Raw genomic sequence first — 23,213 nt, forward strand, 5'->3', positions numbered from 1 at the left:
TGCCATCTTAGGATTTGCCATTTGTTCATTTACTCATTTGGTTAATGTTTATCTGGCATCTGAACTTTAACTCTAAAATTATCTCATGCACCTAAACACGACACAAAAATTTTTATTCAGTGTTGTAATGTGGGATTTAGAAATTTTGTAAATAAAGTCACTGTATTATACATCTGTGGTAGCTATCTCCCTTCCCCAATCTTAATCTTTCCTCTAAGAAGCCCAGAAACCCTGCTCATGGGGTATACAGGAAGCTTACCATTCCCTTCTGTGAACACCTGTTACTGCATGCAATGGGAAAAGCAAAAAAAAAAAAAAAAATCATGAGATATTCCAATTCTGTTGAGGTCTGATATAAAAATACTACTAACAGTGAGGTTGAAGGAAAGAGAAGAGTTTCAAACTTTGTCAAGGCCCCATTTGTTAAGATGCATCTTAAGCCAAAATAACTTTTTAAAAAAGTTTTTTAATGTTTATTTATTTTTGAGAGAGAGAGACACGGAGACAGAGCATGAGTGGGGGAGGGGCAGAGAGAGAGAGGGAGACACAGAATCTGAAGCAGCCTCCAGGCTCTGAGCTTTCAGCAAGAGCCCAACGCAGGGCTCAAACTCATGAACCATAAGATCATGACCTGAGCTGAAGTCAGATGCTTAACCAACTGAACCACGCAGGCGCCCCAAACCAAAATAACTCTTAAGGACATACACATACGTACATACCTACATACATACAGATTTTTCTTGGTCACTTTCTTTCCCATTTATTTATTCATTCATTTAACAAACTTTATGGAATTCCCAGGTGCCTGACATGATTCTAAGGACTGAGGATGCAGTGGTGCACAAGATAAAGTTCCTGACTTTAAGGATCTTTTATTCTGGTGAGGAGGCAAATAAGCAAGATTATATCAGTTTTTGACAAGTCCCATGAAGGATGAAGGTATTAAGTTACTGGGAAGAGTCTCTTAACATGTTCTAGTCAGGGAAGTTGCCCTTAAAAGGTGACATTTGAACTAAGACTCAAAAGATAAAAACAGAGCCATATGAAGAGTTGATGGGTAGAGAGGAGGATATTTTAGAGTTGGGAAATACCCACTAAACAACTGTGCCTTCAGGCCTTGATCCACTTATAGCCCTTGTAATAGGACATAACCATCAGTCAGGGCACACCGGGTTATGTTACAATAGTAAGCAACTTCCAATCTCAGTGATGTATATTGATACAGGCTTACTGGCAGTCATGGCACATGTCCATGGCAGATTGGAGGGGAGGGCATTCTGCTTCATGGGTCCTCATCCCGGGACCCAAGCTGAAGGAGCAGCCTGCATCTTAATGCTGGTTCTTGTGGTAGAGAGAAAGAGAGAAAGAGAGAGCATGATCAACCCCACACTGGCTCTTACAGTGTTTACCTGGAGGAGACCATACACATTTTATTGAACAAGTGGTGTCACATGTGCACACCTAACTCGAAGGGGATAATGCAGTAGAATCCAACATTGTATCAGGAGAATGAGAAATGTCTAGTAAATAGCACTAATGACTACCTTATATGGGAAAGGTAATGAATTTATATTTCTTCCTTATCTGGTACATGAACTCAAAAATTTAAGCTGTGAAAGTTTGTTACTGAGTTGCAAGAAGTTTGGTCATAGTCTAAGTGAGCTCTCTGAACAAAGGAGCAAGGCTAGCTTCTGTTGCTAACACTCTTGTCTTAGTTTACATGGGCTGCCATAAATATAATATCCTAGATGGGTTAAACAACAGAAACATATCTCTCCCAGTCTAGAGGCTGGTAAGTTCGAGATTCTGATGGCTGCCTTCTCTCTGTGACTCACATGGCCTTTCCTCAGTGCACACTTATGGAGAGAGAAAGAGCTCTTGTGTCTCAGTCTTCTTGCAAAAGGCACTAATCACATCATGACAGCACCACCTCATGACCTCATCTAAACCTAGTGACCTTCTGAAGGACCCACCTCTAAATACCCATCATGTCAGGGGGCAGGGTGTTCCAAACATTTAGTCCATCATAGTTCTCTCCTGTCATGTGGTCTTTCAAAGCCAGCTTTATTTCTGTACACTCATTCCCCTACAATGAAGGACAATAAAATCACCAAAGATTCTGCAGGCAAACAAATGTGTCTTAATTTCCATTACCTTGGGACCCTAGGAGCCACAGCAAGAGATAGGTCTTAGGAGCCAAGGTAACCATGAGGTTGTGGGGGAATCTGGAGAAACAAAGGATCAATGTAGGATGAAGTAAATATACACTGGAGGATGGCTTGGACTGAACCTAAAGGAAGTGCCTGTGTGTAAGAGGAAAAACTTGGCTTCACAGCAACTGCCCTCCCTCAGGAACAGAAACCCCGGCAAGAGATGCTCTATTTGACAGAATCTCAGTTCCTTGAAGCTCATGTTCCAAATTTTCAGATAGCCACCCAGAAAAGTTCTTGGATCTTATGTGCATGGGTTGGGGCCACAAGGAGAACTCAGAAGGTGGTAGAGAAGCTGAGACTTTGGTTTTTAATGACAGTGGGAAAGTGCCAGGAGAAGGATGGGAAGAGAGGGGAGGCTGAAAGATTTGAAGCATTTCTGATGAAAGAGCTCAGTGAGGTGAATGTACAAAGAGGGAGATGAGAGACCCAGAAAGCAAAGGTAATAAGGCAGTACAAGTGCAGGTGAGGGAGAGTATCAGAAGAGCAGGGTGTCCTCTCAGTGCAAAAGGGGAATGCCTGGCAGAGACCAGCTAGGCACAGCTGCTCCTGTCTGGCCAGTCTTCTTGGGGAGAGATTGGTTCATATCAGCACCTTATAAAGCAGTGGATGCAGGATTTGGTTGCTGGGTGTCTGTTCACCATGTCTATGTATATACCAGAGAGCAAGGGTTAAGGACAGATGCTATTTTTGCCAGTCTTGCATCCATCCCTTCTGCTCCTGCTCACAGCAGCCTGGTTTTCAACTGGGATCTCTCCTTATGAACATGTCATTTCTTTCCACCTTTACATTGTGACAGAGTTGGACATATAACCCAGGTTTGATCAATGTGAGCACAGTATCAACCAAATGATTGGTTTGGGGTTGACATGTGACCAATCACATTAACAATGTCAATTCTAACACTTGGTTGAAATGGTGGGGGATAGGTCGCCTTTTTATCCAGAGACTACTAAGCTGGCAGGACATCAGTCTGAAACTGCCAACAGCCATCCTTGCCACCACCTGGGGAGAGTCTGAGAATGAGCCAATGGAGAGGAGGGTGGGCTGGGCTGAGGGACTGAGCACCTGCTGGATTCATTATGCTTGCAGTTTGTGCATCCTCAGGCATCTTTGTATTTTGAGCATCTAAAATTATTTTGTTCCTTAAGACTGCCTGAGATGGATTTCTGTCACCGAAAGGGCCCAACTTTGGTTCCCACCTTTTCTGGCAGCAGGCTCACTTTCTGCCCAGCTTTCTATGAGTATACTAACTTGGCTTCTTCCCATGGCTACCACCTAAATTCTGGGTCCTAATGAGTAGTTTGAATCCTAGATCTGCTATTTACTAAGTGTGAGAACTTGAGTAAGTTCCTCACACTCTCTGTGCTTATTTCCTCATCTGTAAAATGGGGATAACAATACTATTTATCTCATCAGGTTGTTGGGAAAATTAAATGAGTCAATAGACTCTTAATAAGTATCAGGGAGCTTGTCCCATCACATATCTCATAAGCTGATCCAAGAAGAAATACAAAACAGTTGCCATTGCCAAATGGTCTCTCCTTGCTGAGCGTGCTCTTAGAATACTGGGCTGACACAAATTTGGCTTTCCTCCCACACCTCCTGTTACCTTGAAAGCATGCAAAGGACAGAGTGTTGATATGTGGCCTGATCTCAGGGTGCAGGTAGCCATGGCCCAGGAAGGGAGTGGAGTAGCCCTGCCTTATTGGCAGCAGGAAAGGTGTGGGCTCTAAAGGGGCTCGGCAGCCTGCAGGGTGGGGGCTGTCAATCAGTGGGAAGTGCTTTCTGCAGCAGGGCATTGAACAGCTTCAAATAGGACAGAGCAGTGATCCCTTCATCCTTTGAAACTTCACTGACAGGCTTAGAACTATGTTTAAAAGTTTATTTGTGGGTCTGTTGCCTGCATAGTAATTGAATTATGCACCCCTGAGAATTCACTCTGAGCCACAATTTCCTCCTCTTCATCTTATTTTCTGAAGTCTTAAATTGTCCTTATATAGAAAGGCAAAAGGTGAAATTGTAAAGAGAATAAACTAAGAAACCCTGATATCTCTAATACTCCACTTGTTGGGACCATTTCTGCAGTGTTGATGCTGTTTGCCTTTGACACGTGGCAGGGTAGCCCTCCAAGTGCCCAGGATTCATTTTCAATTCCCTACATGTCAGAGCACACACAGTCCTTTCTTCATGGACCCTCCATTTGGCTTGTTACCATAGAAACTGCTGCCTGTGTCAGAGCACCTCTGAGAGGGTAGGAAGGAGGCATGAGCTGCTGCCATAGCAACACACATCTCCACAGCAGCAGCCTACACTTGGTGCCATCTTGATTCCAAAGAGAGAGTAATCATCGTATGGGATACCTGGGTAGTTTTCCTAGGCTGGGAAGTGGCAACTGAAATAACTGATCCTTATCAGTAATTCAGGCAGCTCTGCCTGGAATGGAAGAATCAGAAAAATTTATTTCAAAGTTCTAAGATGACCACATGGGCCAGAACCTATTTGAAGCCATAGTACCAATGAGGCCACTTGCCACTGTTGAAAAAGTTAAAGGATCAATCCTGATGTTTCTACCAACATTATGCTTACCTTACTAATATATACAGCATCATGATTAAAAGTGTAAATTTAGGGGCCAGACTCCCTGGAATCGAATGCTGTCTTTGTCACTTACTGGCTCTGTGACCTTGGGTAAATCAACTTGTCTGGACCTCAATTTTCTTATCTGCAAAATGACAATAATAGTCCCTACTTCACAGGGTTGCTATGAGAACTAAGTCACTGAATTTATGAAAAGCTCTAAAGCCTATCAGACAGTAATTCCCCAATACACCTTAACTGTTAGGATTATTACTAATAATTAGGAGATAGCACTTATGAGTGCTTACTTGGTGCCAAGCATAGTGCTAAGCACTTTATTTGCAGAGTGGCCTTCAACCCTTACAGTAACCCCACAAGGAGGTATTCTTGTTATCCTGTATTAGTATACAGACAAGGAGCTGAGATCTAAAGAGGCTAGGTACTACCAACACTATTTCTCTACAGCATTCATTCCCAACAGGGCAAAATTACCCTCAAGGGACACAGAGATCCACACAGCACGTGTAAATAGATGCTTAGTGTATCTATGGTATGTGTTGGGGAGAGTGGAAGACAAGTAGGGAAAAATGTCTAAAAAGGCTCTTTAGGGATGTGCTAATAAAAACAGGATTTAAGAAAGCAAAAGTCGGATGGGAAGATTTGGGAAGCTATGCTGCAGGCAAATCCAACCCCAGCCCACAGTCTGCACAGGTAATCAAGGCCTTTTTCCCCACCCCAGTATTAAGAACTCTCAGTGAAACCACACCTTCCACAGTGACCTTGGAAAAAATGAGCCCAACATCCAAGAAATTACTTTGAACTTGTTAGAAGAAAGGCCCTGTGTAAACCCATAGGACTGGTGTGATTCTTGGCGCTGATGGTGAAGTCTGAGATTGCTTAGGAATCAATCAACCTGTGAAAGGACAGCCAGCAAAGGCCTTGGGGGTGGGACTAGCAGATTCCTGGCCCAGCTCTCCCTGGGAAGCTGACAGCCAGCTTCAGGTGGGTGAGCTTAGGCCCTGGCTAGCCCTCCAATGTCTGGGAAAAGGTTGAAAAACTAAATCCTCATAGAAACACTTCCCAAAGGACTGGAAGCTTTTCCATCCCTGCCGCCTACGCAGCTAACCTCTGGGCATTGAGCTTCTAATTGGAAGGAATGGTACCTGGAGGGCCGGCAGGCTGCAGCAGCCACAGGGCAGTGAAATGGGAGATTCCCTGGAGCCCATGAAGATGGTCCCGGAACACCTATCCATCTCCATCCACCGCCAGAGATGTGAACAAAACCACTCCGCAACAGTCAAAATCAACCTGGAACTTTCCTATGATTTTATGATTTGCTGAGCAATTTCACATCCATCAGAGCCACAAGAAATCATTGTTGTTAATATTATTATAATCAGGAAAGGTAGGGAGGAGAGAGGGCAGGACCTCAACTCAAAACATCCAGCATTTTCCCGGAGGAACTCCACAGACCAGAGACTTCCAAACTGGTTTTGGTTGTGACTTAACTTAGGACACACACTTCACATGGCAAACAGGTACAAGTACACCTGTGCACATCAAATTAAAATAAAAATGTCGTGAAATAATACTTGTCTGTCATGTGGATGATACACTTTGATATTCCTTGGTGTAGCCTAGTGTAGTCTGTTTTAAAGGGTGCGTGATTCACTAAAACGACTTCATGGGTCATGAGCCAAGATTTGAAGATTACTGCTGAAGACCACACGTTACTCTTTAAGGCAGTGATGCATGGAAGTTAAGAACTTGGATTCTGGCATCAGACTCACATGGTTCAAGTTCAAGATTACCAGTCACTGCTGGGGAGATTTCAGCCAAGTTAGTTCATTTCTCTAATCCTCATTTCCTCAGTAACACGGTGGGACTGTTTGTAGTACCTGGCCCCCAAGGACTGCTCATGAATTAAATGCTCATAAGGCATCTAGCACAGTGCTTGGTGTATGGAAAGTGACCTCTTACTGATAAGGATCATCATTATTGCTGTTGCCATTGTGGCGTTTGTTGCTTTTAAAGAATGTAGAAATCAGTATGTGTACAAAAGGATGGTCATTTGGGAGTTCAAAGCAAGACAAAATAGAGTTGTAAATAAAACCAGGTCTGAAGGAATATGAGGGTGTGCCCTAGTGAAGCAAGAGGGGGCACCCTAGTCAGAGAGAAACAGGGTGAGTAACCCCCAGTGTGGATTGGACCAGGGTATTATTCCCACAATGAGGCCATGTATGTTGAGAACACAGAGTGGGGTGCTCAGAGATCCTCACATATGAAATATTTTTCCTTCCTTGCAAAAGTCCAGGGCTCATTTGTTTTTAGGCCATGAACAGTCACAAAACACATTCCAGAAGGTTGTAGCCTGGGCAAACCTGGAAGCTTGCAGTGCGCTAATGAAAATTATGCACTTGGCTTTCTGACTGCCAACTGCCGTCCAAGGATGATCTTAAATATGGGTCTGGGCACACAGTTTACCCGACTCCAGATTTGCAGGCTGTGTTTATTAAGCAGTCTAAACTGTTGGTGAACCTGCAGAAATACCCCAGTTTAGCCTACAAGTCATTGTGCTCAGGCCAGAAGCTGCATGCCAGCTCCTTGCCTTTGCCCTCACCTATAGGACAGCCAAATCCAGGTGCCCCTAGAGCCAGGTGACCAAGGGAGGGATGGGTGGGTGGGTGTACATGTGAGTGTGCTTGTGTGAACGTATGTGGGCATGTGTCTACATGGAGGGTACCAAAACAGACAGCTCCCAAGAGCAGTGAAGGAGGAAGCTATGTTCCCAGATTATTTGATCCCTGCACCTGAGAACCGGGATAGGAAAGGAGGAGTCGGTGATGAGCATGGTATTAGAAAAGTGGCTGATATTTGTTGAATACTTACTTTGCAATAGGTATGGTACTAAGCTCTTCAATTGTAAAGTTACATTTACTCTTCAAAATAGGTGTGTGAGACTGCTGTTACTATTACCCCCACTTTACAGAAGAGGAATCTGGGGATCAGGAATGTCAAGCAGCTGGTCAGTGGCCAAGCAAGGACTTGGGCAGTTTGACTTAAAGCATTATCCTTAGGGAAGCAGCCAACAGATGCATTTGCCCTCTGGGAAAAGGTAGTGTTCAATACTAGGTTTGTAGCTGTCCTGGCTTTCCATCTTGAGATACAGGGGGTCTGCTGACATCTCCAGACAGGTTCAGATATTGGGGATGAATAGGGGTTTGGGGGACAGGAAGGAGAACTGGAAGGCTTTGCTTGAAAGCTGTCCTTCCAAGGAGTGTAAACTCTAAAATATGTGAGCTGGAATGGGCCTTTGGCTTTACAGATGGTGAAATTGAGACCCGGAAACGTGAAGTGACTTGCTCAATGCCACACAGCAAGTTATGAGAGAATCTGCATTGATGAACTCCCAGTCCAGAATGTTCTTTTCACAGTCCCAGTAACAGAAGTAATAGCAATACCATGCACATATATCGAGTGCCTACTATTCCATCAAAAACCATGTTCTGTATGTTATATGGATTAACTCAGTTGTGCCTCACAACAACCTGATAGGGTATGTACTACTATTATCCACAAGCCACAGCTAAGGAAACAGTGACACAGAGAGGTTAAGCAACTTGCTCAAGATCACACAGCAAGGAAATACTCTGTCCTTTAAGACCTGGAAAAAGGGTCGTTGCCCATCTTGTTTCATTTTCTCAATTTAATTGGCCTGATTTCCTCCCAATTTCATGTGCCCACAGCTGCTTGCTCTTCTCTCTACCCCACCCTTCCCTGAGAACCCAAATGATCTTTTCCTGGCCTTGATCTCAAGGAAGTTAGGCTGAAGAGTCTAGAAAAGGTGGGGAAGGAAGTCTATGGGACCTAGAGCAGGGGTTTTGCTCTTCTGAACAGAGAGCTTCCCCAGCAGCCTGGCTGCTCCCTTTCCTCATCACGCTGAATGTCTAGTCACCCAATCAGCTCCCAGCCCCTGGGCTGGGGTGTGCCCCCCTGGGTCTGATGGGCTCACACTAGAATTTATCTGTGAGTCAGGACTAATCGCTCCCCACCTGCCCCCAAATTCCATTTTGATCAGGTGTCATCTTAGACAGAAAAGGCTTTTGTTTAATTTGGGTTATCTGGGTGGCACTTGTTTTTTTTTTTAACTGCACCTTACCCTTTTTATAGCTATAGATAATCTTTCTTTTTGTAGACAGGCCCAGAAATGTAACTGTATTTATGGGTCAGGCTTTGCACACAATCATCACTCAGAGGACGGAGATGGAGCAGTAACTCACTGGAACAGCCGTGCCACCTTCACTCACCTGGTTCTCTCTTCCTGAAGTTCACTCCCATGGAGGGTTGGTGAAGGTGACCCCCTCTGGAGTGGAAGAGAGCTGAGATTCCAGGCCAGCAGCAAGGAGATTGAAAACAGGATGAAGCAGCAGTCCAGAGGCCTAAAGGGGCATGTGTAAGGTGGTTAATGACCTGTGATGACCTGCTCAGCATGGGGGAACAGAGCCTGGGCCTTTGACTGCCCAATGTGGGAAACAGAGCCCTTGTCTTTGACCTGCCCAGTACTGGGGGCAGAGTCCAGGCCTCTGACCTGCACAGCATGGGGGACAGAGCCCTGGCATTTGACCTCCCCAGCACGGGGGAAAGAGTGCCATGTGCTTCAGGCCTCAAGCTCTGGAGTCAGACACAGCAGCTTAAATTCTGATGGCCCCATTGAAGAGCAATGTGCTCTGAGCATGTTACTTAACCTCTCTAAGCTTAGTTTCCTCAGCTGTAAAATGGAAATAATAACACACCGTGGGATTATTACAAGGATTGTAAGAATATGAAGTGCCATACACAGTGCCTGATGAACCAGAAGGGTTTGAAAATGTTGGATGTTATTTGCAAGAGTGTAGATGAACCTTAAATTGTTTTCTTGCATGAAAGAAGACAGACAAAAGAGCACATGCTGTATGATTTTACTGAGTAGTTTCCCCTGAGGTGAGAGTTGGGGACAGAGGGAAGGACCACAAGGGATTTATTTTCCAAGGGTGATGACATTGTTCCATGTCTGATAGGAGTATACATGCATTTGTCAAGACTCACTGAACTGAATATTTAAGATCTGGATTTAACTGTGTATAAATTATACCCTCATTAAAAAGTTACTGGTAAAAATCACAATTATTATTCTACTTGTGCTTAACATTTTGTAAATATTAATGAGGAGTCTTTTAGTGATGGGGACAAAACTAGATTAAACAAAAATGGCATTTATTGACTGTCTTGGCTGGAAAGTTTAGGAGCAGTTTGACTTCAGGAACAGCTAGATTCAGGGGCTATGTCTCTTCTTCTCTCAGCCTCCTGCCTACCACACCAACTTCATTCTCAGGGAGCCTATCCCTGAGAGGGCTTCAGCAGCTCCACACTTATCAACTACCAATAGGGAGACCCTGAGCATAAGGGGCTGACCTTTTGGCTAATTACTCCTACAGAAGCCCTGGGGTTGACTCTGGGGTTTCTCTTGGATGAAGAACGAGGGAGGATGCCTCAGAGATTTCAGTCAAAAATGGTGTCCATTTTAGGCCATGTTTTCTTGTGGTTGCTATTGATCTTGTTCTTAAACCCTCTGATAAGGAAATTAAATAAATTGATTGAATTGAATTGAGAGTCAACCCTGGCAAAATTAAATAATTTTTAAGCCTTTTAAGTATCTTTATATGAAGCAATACTTCAACTTCCCTAAGACTCAAACTGAGAAAATCCAAAGGACATTCATTTCTTATTGATGTCTCTGTGACCTTATTTCTATTTTGTGAAGACTTTTCTCTAACTGTGGAGTCCCTTCAGTGGAGCTGTTTGTAGACCCTCATTCATGGGCCAACAGGGTTTATTGCAGATTTGATATCATATAGGCTTCGCTTTCTATTCCTCCCAAGACAAGGTGATTATCAAATAACCTGAGGACATTTTCATCTTTAAAAAGTTGCTTTAGGAAGATAATATGTTCCAAATGCCCTACTGGTCCCTGCACGCAGTTGTTTTTACTCCTGCTGACCTGTGTGTGACCTTGGGCTATCATTCACCTCTTCTATAAAATGAGGATGATGTTGGCTATCCAGCATGCATCATGGGGATTATAAGTTCCAAAGAAGCTAATCAAGCGAGGGTATTTTGAAAACAGCAAGCACTTATAAAACCTTGTGAGTTATAAGAAAGAATCCTAAATGCCCAGGTAGAGAGACTCCTGTCTGCCCCACAGCCACCTGCAGATTGCCAGTTTCCTTGGCTAGGGCTCTGAAAGAGGAATTTGCTCTCCTCCTAAGCTGCAACCCACTCCTGAGCAGAGAGATGTTGATTTAACCCATTGTCAGGAAGCAGCAGTGGCCTCACAGCGCCTGCAGCCCTTGTGGACCTTCTGCACCCCTGCCACATCTCTGGGGAATAATTTGAACCCTACATACCCTTTTACCAAGCAGTTACATTACAGAGATTCTCCCTTACTGAAGCATTCATTCACGCATACTAAGAAACCTGTAAAAAGGGGCTCACTGCACCATGTTTGTAGTAGAAACGCTGCAAAATACCCAACAGTTTATCAAAAGGACATGGCTAAATACATTAAGGTACATCTGGATTGTGGAATTCTCAACAGTCCCTGAAAAGTGACGTAGGGAGATAGCTATGTTTCTTGGAGAGAAAAACAAGTAAGTTGCCGAATAAATCATTCATTCACCCAGAATTCAACAAACATGATTGGCCACCTACCTGGACCCTGACCTGGGATTGCAACAGTGAACAAGACAAACAGTCCGGTTCTCATGGGCCCTATTTTTGGCCAAAAAAAAAAAAAATGTGCCTAAGAAATGCCTGCTCATAGCAACTACATGGCTACCCCCAGAGAGTGGGATTTGGAAATGGGCACAGAGGCATGGGGGAAGGAGGACGGCATTTTAACTTCTTCCATTATGTATGTCTGTGCTATTTGAATATTTCACAATTAGTATTTATCAAGTTGTAATTTTTATAAAACCAACAGAGGAAAGAAAATAAATGAACTGTGTGCATGCATGAGTACACACCATCCATAAAAAGCCAGGCTGGGAGGAGATAAGGAGGAGGCAGGGGTAGTGCATGTGAGAGACAGATATTTCCCAGGTGCCTGGGGAGACAGCTGAAAGGAAGCTGCTTCTAGAGACAGCAAGTTGCTGAAGTGTTCTTCCCTTGTGTTTCTGTGCTAGGATCCAGGCCAGGCCTGTAAACATAGCTCCTCAGAGTCCTGGGTAAAGAGTGGAGGTGGACACCAGCTGGCAGGTGCCGTCCCCATTTTGGGATAGGAGACAGGCTCTGTCCCTGCATTCACCAGGACTTCATCATTTCCCCTAGGGCCCCCATCCCTGCTCTGTGCAACACAGAACAGCTCATGCCCTTATAGAGTTCAAGTCTAGCTAAGCCTTTGCCTCCCTATGCCTCCACTTTCTTACTTATAAAGTGGAGATGATGATGATGATGATGGTGATGGTGGTGGTGGTGGCTGTGCTGAGGATTTAGTATGTAAATACATGCAAAGTACTTAGAATAGTACCCAGCACACAGTAAGAGTTTAGCTAGTGTTAGTTATTTTTAAACGTTTTCATTTATTTTGAGAAAGAGAGAGGCAGAGAGATAAGGAGAGAAAGAATTCCAAGCAGGCTCCTCACTGTCACCTCGGACCCGATGCAGGGCTTGAACTCATGAACTGTGAGATCATGACCTGAGCCAAACCAGCTGAGGCACCCAGGCACCCCAAGTGTTAGTTATTTTTAGAGTTGTTACAACTGCCTCCTACCATGGTAAACCCACTATTCAAGAAGGAGAACATGTTCTCTGATTCTTTTTACCTGGCTGCAGTGACTTGAGATGTGATTACCACACAGCAAATCTGCTCTCAGAGTTGAACCCCTAAACCCAGAAGGCCTTAGAGATCCTACAGCCCAAACTGTATAGATGGAACCACCAAGGCCCAAAGGGGCACAACCTGAGCTCCTGAATTCAATGGGATTATGGAGAGTGAGGAAGGTGCATGGGGATGGATTCATCCCTCTGTCCCTGTGTTAAAGAGCTCTGAGGATGATCTCTTAATTGAAGCATACGTGCTAGGGAAGTTGGGTCTGCAGGGTAAAAATGATGCTACTAACATTTCTCAGGTGATCCTCTGGTGGATATGACTAAATATAAATTCCTTGCTGATACATGAATTTTCATCTTGGACCATTGTCACAGTTAATTTTATGTGCCAATTTGAGTGGATTACAGAGTATCTAGCTATTTGGCTAACTGTTATTTCTGGGTGTGTCTGTGAGAGCAGTTTCCAGATGAGATTAGCATTTGAATCAGTGGATTCAGTAAAGTAGATTGCCCTCCACAATGTGGGTGGGCATTCTCTGATGTCCTGGGCCTGAACACAACAAAAGGAGAAGGAAAGGAGAATTTGTCCATCTCTGCCTGGCTGCTTGAGCTGAGACAGCAGTCTTCTGCCTTTGGACTAAGAACTATATCATCAGCTTGCCTGACTCTGGGACCTCCAGACTCAGACTGAATTATACCAATAGCTTTCCTTGGTTTTCCAGCATACAGACAGCAGATCGTGGGACTGCTTAGTCTCCATTCTTCTGTGAGCCAGTGCCTCATAATACCTTGTCTATATAGACATAGATACAGAAGATATAAATGACAGATATAAATTTAGATGATATGGATGTAGGTGATAGAGGTGAAATAGCTATAGATATAGTTATAGATCATAAAGCTATATATCCTAGTGGTTCTGTTTCTCTGGAGAACCACAACTAATACAACCATGTATTTTTTTTAACTGCTTATTTGGAAATAAGCTTAGACTTTTTTTCTATAGAAAAGTTGCAAGGAGAATAGAGTTTCCATATATCTTTCATCCAGCCTCCCCCAAATGTTAATATCTTCCATGAACATAGTACAATTATCAAAACTAAGAAATTAATATTGATGCAATAATAGTGACTAAACTGCAGACTTTATTCAGACTTCCTTTACTGTTCCTGGATCTAATCCGGGACACCACTTGGCACTTAGTCATTATGTTTCCTTAATCTCTAATCTGTGATTAGTTCCTCAGTCTTGTCCTGTATGACCTTGGAACTTATCAAAAGTTGGTCAGGTGGTTTGCAGACTGTCCCTCAATTTGAACTTGGCTGATGATTTCTCATGATTAGACTTTGATGTTGTAGATTTGGGAAAGTATACCACAGAGACATCAGGGGCTAGGGGAGAGCAACGTGTCTTTTTGCTGGTGATGCTAACTTGCATCACTAGCACACACAGAGTGGTGTCCATTGTAAAGTTACTATTTTCCCTTTCTGTACTCTCCACATTAGAAGTGAGTCAGAGAATCAACTCACATTCAATGGGAAGGGAATTAAGCTCTGCCTGCTGGAGGAAGGAGTGTCAAAGAACATGTAGATATATATTAAAGCCACCACAGTAATTAATATGTATCTGAAGGGAGATACTTTGAGGCTATGCAAATATCCTGTTTCTCCTTAAACTTTCCCTCATTAATTTTAGCATTTATTGGTGGATCTTGCCTGCAGCAGTGATTGCTGTGATGCTCTAATGGTGATTTTCTATTTCCCTCACTCCTTTCCACTTATTAATTAAAATTCTTCTGGAAGGAAGAGTCAGATTTTCTCCATTTATTTACTTATTCAATCATTTATTTGTGTCAGTGTAGACTTATGTATATATATTTTCATCTTTGGGTGATAATCCAACACTATTATTATTTATTTGGTTCCAATTGGCCATTGGGAGATTTTTCAGGTTGGCTTCTGTAACTTTTTGATGTGTCCCCAGCCTTTTTGAGGTTTAATTTTGGTTTGGTTTGCTTTTTCTTGGCACAGGCTGTGTCTTTTAAAAGCCTCAATTAGATTATGTTACTGTCCACAACCCTCCCTCACATTTCCGCTGTACTTTGAGTAAGTCCCAGAGTTCCTCCCTTATCCCCTGCCCCACACAAGAGACCCTGTGTACCTCTGACCTCACTCTCCATCCCCACTCCTACCTCTCTTGCCTCTTGCTGAGTCAGTCCCTCTGGCTTTCTTCCTGTTCCTATGACACACCTAGTTTGCTCTCTGCACACCCTTTGCTCCTGCACACACTATGCCTGGAGCACTCTTGCATAGTTATCACCTCGGCTGACCTTTGTCCTTCAAGCCAAAGCTTAAACCTCCCTGGTCAAGAATGAAGTGGCAGCACTCAGAGTGTGTATTGAAGAGACTTTTTAACTCAGGTGTGTTTTGCAGAGGTGCAGATGGGTTATGGGAATCAAGATGGAAGAGTGAAGCACCCAAGAATGAGCCAGACAAGAGCCATTACCAATCCCTTGCTTGGATGGGTGAGAGGAGAAAGTGGTGTAAACAGTTCCAGCAAGAGTTGGAGTCATAGATAAAGGCACTCAGCCACTGCCCAAACTGTGGTCCCAGCTGCAACAGAGGTGGATCCTGGGAGACATTAACCTTTCCCTCCCCTTCTTGTAGCTCCTGTCAATGTTCCTTATTGGCCAGACCCAACAGGGAACCAGAAGACAAGTCTGCTGCTGCACTCCACAGAGGTCAGCCTCCTAGGACACAGGGATAGGCAGAGAAGGTGGAAAATGGATCTGCAGGGCAAATGGAGACTATCCAGCTCACCACCAAATAACACTGTGTCCATTATCAGTGGGTATTTCACGTGTTTCTTCCCCACCCCATCATGAATTTACCATTACCTGAAACTGTATTATGTATTTATCACTTGTTTATTGTCTACCTCTCTAGCAAAATGTGATTTCCATGGGGAAGGGACCATCTTATTCAACACTAATTCATAGTCGCTGGCACATAGTAGGTATTCAATAAATATTTGTTCATGAATGAAAAGAATGAGTCAATGTTCAGAGACCAAACACATGTTTAAGCTCTTTGTACTCCCAGCTAGTTTTTCTCCCTTCAGAATGCTTCTTGTGATTGGGATGATTTCTGCCACTCCAGAGTTGGAATTCCTCCAGCACTTTTCATTCACTCTCTTCTCCAATATTCCCCCATCAGCCTGGCTGAGCTGACTCCTGGCACAGCAGTGATGTCTCATCTGCTGTTGCTTTGGACATCTCTGTCTCTACTTCCCACCTCTGCAGCCTGACTCCACCTGCCTCCTCAGAAAGCACCTTTGCTCTCTGAGTCCTTCCTGCCCTCCTCACTCCTCTTCCCAGTCCAGTGCCCATGTCCTCCCGTTGCTCACCTATTTCTTTATACCCTCACTGTCCTACATATAGTAGCCAACAGCCACATAAGGCCACCCAGCACTTGAAATGTGGCAGTTCAAATCCAGATGTGCTGTAAGTATAAAGCATACACCAGATTTCAAACAGTGAGTATGAATAAAGAAGGTAAAAATCTTTTTTTAACTTCTTTATTTTTTTATTGAAGTGTCATAAACATCCAGTGCTATATTAGTTTCAGATAACAATATAATTATTCAACATTTCTGTATATTACTCAGTGCTCATCAAGATAAGTGTACTCTTGATCCCCTTTATCTATCTCACCCATCCATCCAACCTCCCTTCTGATAACCATCAGTTTGTTCTCTGTATTTAACAGTGGATTTTGTCTCTTTTTTTCATCATTTGTTCACTTTTTTTGTTTCTTAAATTCCACATATGAGTGAAATCATACAGTATTTGTCTTTCTCTAACTGACTTATTCCACTTAGCATAATACCCTCTAGATCCATCCGTGTAGATGCAAATGGCAAGTTTTCATTATTTTTATAGTTGAGTAATATTCCTGTGTGTGTGTGTGTGTGTGTGTGCATGTGTGTGTGTGTATGTGTGTGTGTATGCCACATCTTCTTTAGCCATTCATCTATGGATGGGTACTTGCATTATTTCTATATCTTTGCTATTGTAAATAATGCTACAATAAACACAGGGGTGCATATATCTTTTCAAATTAGTGTTTTCATTTTCTTTGGGTGGAAAACAGTATGGGAGTTTCTCACAAAATTAAAAACAGAATTACCATATAATCCAGTAAGAAAGTAAAAATCTTGATTATGTGTCAAAATTGTAACATTTTGGGGGTACTAGGTTAAATAAAATATATTATTAAAATTAACTTCACCTATTTGTTTTCACTTTTTTAATATAGCAACTCGAAAACTTAAAATTATATATATGGCTCACATTCCATTTCTGTTGGACAAAGCTGCCCCATACTACATGTCTCCAGGAACATTGTTTTATTCACTACGGCATTCCCAGGGCCTGGCCCAGAGCCTGGTATGTAGTACAGGCTCAGTAAACACCTGCTGAATAAATGAACACTTCCTACTTGAAGTCCTTTCCCCAGAAGAATCATGAGCTACTCGAGGACAAGGAAAGGATTTTTCTGTCTGCCTTACAGGTGAGAGTTGCCTCTGGCACATGTTTGCTGAATAAAGGTGATTAGGGAGGTCCAAATATAACTGAGGCTGTAGGAATGAAACAGTGGGGCCCGATGTGTGTATCAGGAAGTAATGTCAAAAGACCAGATTAGAGAATGAGTGGCATCACTTTTCTATGAAGAATAACTCACTTGAGGGTTTTAGAACACAGGATTCTTATAGAAGAAGAAGCACAGGACCCTGCTGACCTGTTTAGCTCAGCCAGGGAAGTTGTTCTGTGCCAATTTTCTTGACAGGAAGATGCTAGCATCTGCTGGCTCTGCACATTTTTACCTGACAGAAGGGGGAAGTATGTAACCTTTTTTGCTGCAGGAGGTTATAAAAGGAAAAGATATCTGCCTCTCTCTAGAGGCAGAACTTGAGCCAAACACTGTCGTGAGCACTTTAGAATTGTTATTTCATAAATCCCATCCATGCCTCTGAGAAGCAGGTAGTATTACCAACTGTGCTTTACTGATGAGGAAAACAAAGCTCCAAGAGGTGAAGTAACTTAGCCAAAGTCTCAAAGATACAGTGGCATAGACAGCCTCAGAAGGTAATTTTATTCACTCTTTATCCAGTGTACTGTCACCTGTACCACACTGTCTCCATCCCCAAGTTGAAAGAAAGAGAAAGAGAAAGAGTAGGAGAAAAGAAAGGGTAAGAGAGAAAGAGAGAGAAAGAGGTAGAGTGGGGGAGACAGAGTTTTGGGGTCTGTAATTCATTGTTTTCCTCATGTAACCCTTCAATGATAGAATTTTTCAAAGCAGTGTATGTAGACTCTCCTTCAGAGCACATCTGTGTGAAAGGTGCCTAGATCTAGAATTCTAGAATCGACATCGATACCTGCCTCTATCTCTCTGTCCTACCACTGGCTTTCTGAGTCCCCAAGATGATATTTCCCAGCAGTGTATGCTCTTTCTCTTTTTCTGTAAGATGGAAAAGTGAGATGCGTGTATCTTCAAGTTTCCTGGTACAATTACATAAAATACCACCCACTAATTGTTTGACCTTGGACAGGTAGAACACCTGTATTGATTAGTTTTTGCTGCACCACAGCACAGTTATTGCTTCACCCAAATGGCCACTCACTTATATGTTCACAGACATATGGGGTGCTGCTGCTTCACAGATCTCAGTTCAGGGCATAGACTAAGGAGGCATTAGCCACACAGGCATGATCTTCTCCAGTCAATAGCAGAAGCACAAGCAGGTATACCAAGCACTCAAGAATACCTCAAGCCTCTGCTTGCAGTCCCATCTACTAACATCTCATTGGCCGAAACAAGTCACATGGCCTAGCTCAAAGTCAGGAAGAAGGAGGTGCCTGGGTGGCTCAGTTGGCTAAGCATCTGACTCCTGATTTCAGCTCAGAGCATGATCTCATGGTTTGTGAGTTCAAGCCCCATGTTGAGTTGATGCTGACAGCTTGGAGTCTGCTTGGGATTCTCTCCCAGCACCTCTCCCCCTCTTATGTGCATGCTCTCTCTCTCAAAAATAAATAAACTTTAAAAAAGAAAAGAAGCTGAAGAGCTTACTCCCCCTGTGGAGATTGGACGAGGTGGATGGGATAAAATATCTCTTTTAAGAATAATAGAATCTACCATGTCCTTTTATCTATCTGGGCCTCAATTACTATTGGTTTCGATGACCATTTGGTCAAGGAATGGAAACACATATCATGTTTAAAGGATAATACCAGGTATATTCTTGATATGTGAATTAATGTTACAATAGATTTCTACTACTTGAATAGCTCATTGCTTCCTTGACTGGAGTGTTTTGTAGGTCACATTCTATCTGAAACTGAACAACTACATCTGATTTGGTGCAACTGGCCAACATATAAATCTCATTTCTTATTACCAAGGTGGTAACATTTCCACTACAGTGCTATAGAAGCTTACCCAGAGCCCTGGCAGTGTTCTGTTCTTCAATTGCAGTTTTCTCCCTGCATGAGTTATTAATACAAAAGCTCTCCTTATAGATCCACTCACTTTCTATAGCTCTCCCATGTTTTAGAACTTGCTACTTTTCCAAGAGAATTGAATAAAGGTTTGTTGCATTTTATGGCAAATGGGTTGGCCGTGTTTATTAGCCAAGTAATCATAAATATTTAGGCACTAGTTATGCACAGAGCATTGCAGCAGGGAAGTGAAGACAGGCAGAGTGGTGAGAGACAGTCCGTACACTCAAGGAGCTTAGTGTCTGTTTGGAAATTTGAGATGCTCTTTCATATTGACATAGACCAGTTGTGTCAGTACTAGAGTATACATATGGGTCAGGTCAAACTGCCACTGAAAATACCACCTTAAATTCCCCAGCTGAGACTATGGAATAGCCTGTTTTTAAACATGTTTCTCAAGCCTGACATCTGTAGTTTGGATCTCAGAAGCAAACTTGAAATTTTGAAAAAAAAAATTCAGTTTTCTGAAATGATGGCTTTAAATCTCTTTAAATGCTTAAGCTTCTCTAGCATTCTTTTCAGCTGAATTTCTCATCTTGTAAAGGGTATTTTTCAATTTAGGGGAGAAGGCTAATTTTGTTTAATAAAAGAAAAATAGAAGCACTAGATGGCACGCATTTATCTTGCTTTCGGTTGATATTTCATTATAAATTTCCATTGCATCTGACACTCTTGCATTAACAAATCTTTGGATACATCATTTTGGAATTAAGACAATAATTTGCCTGAAAATTTGACAAAAAAAAATCAGTAATGCTGGAGATCCATCATACAGATATAATTTGCTACTGCTGTGATCATTTTCAGTAAAATGATCCAATTATACTCCACATAGCTTGTTATTAGTTTCCCTCCTCAACCAGCTGGAAAAGGGAAAATAGTTTCATGTTATTAGTATATGGCTAAAGTTTGCTTTGTGCATCTTAAAGTCTGATTCTGACAGTGAAAGCTGAGGACATCAAGCCCCAAACCCTGTAATCACTTATTCGTTCAACAAATACATATTAACCCCCTGAACTATGCAAGACATTGTGCTGGGTATGATGAGGGCTAAGAGGAGTTACCCAGAAAGGAATAAAACAAGGGGTCCTAGATTCAGTGCCTACAGTTGCCAGGTTCTGATGTAAGTTGCCGAAGTGGGCACAGGAGAGCTTGGCAAACAAGAGATAGCATGCCCTGCCTACTCTGCTCTGGTCACCTATAACTTGGCACAAAGGTGAGACTGGTGTGGCTTCGGCATCTAAATTTTTTAAAGAAGCCAAAAAACAAAAAAAAAACAAAAAACAAAAAAACCCAGGCATTTGGTGAAATCTCCTGATCTGAAAAACTTATCTATTGACCTATAGGCCCATGGGACCCCAGGTGGAGATTTCTGCCTTCAAGAAGCATCAGCTGAACACAGGTCACATGGACATACAGCAGAGTGAATTAGTGGTGTGATGGATACATCTCCAAAGCACTATAGAAGCAGGAAGGAGTGGGGGACAGCCCTCTAGGTGTTAGTTTAAACAGGAATCTTCTCTTGTGAAGCATCTGTAAGCCCCAAGTACTTTTTCCTTTGAAAACTCCACTCCAAGACATGGTAATCATATTAAAATGCACCCAGTTCTCAGATTAAATGCAATATTTTGTTGTCAACATTTGTTTTAAAAATATTATTTTAATTTTTTGTTTTTCATATTTTGAGGTTCATTATTTTTTTCACCTCCACTGCAGGTCTCAAACATTGTAACAGGCTCCTGAAAACTCTGAGGACCTGATGGATAAAATACTCCTGAAGTCAGGAATGGTACCATAAATCTTGAAATATGAGTGTATTTCCACCAGTAGTGATGGAGCTGAAGGGCCTTCCAGAAAGTGGAAACAATGGAAGGACATTCAGGAACAGTCCAGAAAGGATAAAGTATTTAGCATTTGCCAGGGGCAGGTTAAAGAGAGGTCTAGAAAGATAGGTAGAAGACAAATTTTAGAGACAGGATATGGAGACTTTATTCTCCAGGCCATGAGGAGCTACTTGATGGTTTCTGAGAGAAACCTGACCTGTCCAGAGTACTATAAATGAAACTGGCCTGGGAAGGCTTCAAGGAGATAAATCTAAAACTTGCCTGAAGGATGAACCTCAGAGCAGAGATTGGGGTAGAACCCAATGCCATTTGCATTGACTCTGCTCCCTGTTTTCCTTAATTCTTTCTTGCCTTTACCTTTCCAGGCTTGTAATGTCCTTTCCCTGCCATCATGTTCCCCATAACATGCTCTACTCTTCTTTCCTGGTCTGAAGCAATCCTGGTGCTGGCTTTGCTCTGTCCAGCCTTCTCAGTCAGCATTTTATTCATTATTAAATTTGCTTCTCCCAAAATACATTTTCATAGAATTCACACTACAGTTTCTCTTTCTAGAAAGGACTTATTCTAGGGGCTCCTGGGTGGCTCCGTCCGTTAAGCATCTGACTTCGGCTCAGGTCATGATCTCACAGTCCGTGGGTTCAAGCCTCGCGTCAGGCTCTGTGCTGACAGCTCGGAGCCTGGACCCTGTTTCAGATTCTGTGTCTCCCTCTCTCTCTGCCCCTCCCCTGTTCATGCTCTGCCTCTCTCTGTCTCAAAATAAATAAACGTTAAAAAAAAAAAGAAAGGACTTATTCTATAGATCTTTAATGCTGAAAGGGAAATTAGAAGTCAACCACTCTTTATTTCTTCAAGTTTATAGTAAAGAAAAATGTCTTAAATAGGAAAAGTGACTTGCCTAAAGTCACCAGAATCAGAACCAGAGTTGAGAAAAGAATCTGTGTCATCTGGTTGAAATAATATTGCTTCTCTGCACTTGGCTGCCTCCTGTGGGTATAGCCTGGAGATTAAACTGACAACTATGCGATGGGATGAGCCTTCAGACCCTAAGAGACACAAAACTATTCTCTGAATTAAGAGTGGTGTCCTCTGAGACAATTTAAAAATACTTTTAGTAATGGGGCCCTTGGCTTTGTGACCAGGCTAAGTTGTTTTAGGACCAATTAAACTGACCCATAAAATGCATTCTCCATGGATTCTCCAGGTCAATCTCTCATTTACTTTCTTTTTTCAACCTTTTTAAATAAGACTGAATGAAATAAATGTTGGGGATGATGATCCACCCTTTTTCTGATCCTCTAGAAGGAAATGTCTGACCTACAAATAATCATTTTTATTGGAAAAATTTGACATAGTGGGTGAAATTATTGGATAATTTTGACATATAACATTGTGTGTTACTTCGATACATTTATATATTATGATGGGATTGCCATTGTAGCAATATCAATCACCTTACATAATTATAATACAGTACTATCTGTATTCATTATACTGTACCTGTTTACTACTCATGGCAAGTTTGTGCCCTTAAGTAACATCACTCTTATCCTCCTCTCCATCCCTTGGTAGCTACCATTTTACTCTCCGTTTTTCTTCATGACTTTTTGAGTGCCACATATAAGTGATATCATACAGTACTTGCCTTTCTCTGTCTCACTTACCTCACTTAGTTTAAGGTGCTCAAGGGTCATCCATGTTGTTGTCACAAATGGCAGGATATACTCTTTCTTATGGCTGAATCATTTTCCAGTGTATATGGACCACATCTTTTCTATCCTTTTGTCCACTGATGGCCATTTAGGGGGAAATAACCAATTTTTTTAAAGGTTGCTCTTCAACCTTGAAAAAAACAGTGATGTCAAACAGAGCCATGAGTTTCTTCAGTGCTCTAACTGCCTTCTCCCACCATTTTAACAGTGAGGGCTTCCCAGGTAACATGAAATTTTCATGAAATCTTTGTTTATATTTAAAAAAGATTTAGTGCTGAAACTTTCCATGACAATCTGTTAATGTCAGTATAACTCATGGTGATATGTTGTGTTGAGCAGACAGTGGAAGTGAGTAAAATAGCCATAAAGTCACCCTAAATGGACCTGTCTCACTCACTTTTCTTGTCTTCAGATGGCTATGACATCCCTTTCTGACCATCTCCAAAAG

Source organism: Lynx rufus, unplaced genomic scaffold (genome assembly GCF_022079265.1).
Source record: "Lynx rufus isolate CCGP_SWC_20201006 ecotype Redwood Valley unplaced genomic scaffold, mLynRuf1.p SCAF_16, whole genome shotgun sequence".
NCBI classification, from domain to species: Eukaryota; Metazoa; Chordata; class Mammalia; order Carnivora; family Felidae; genus Lynx; species Lynx rufus.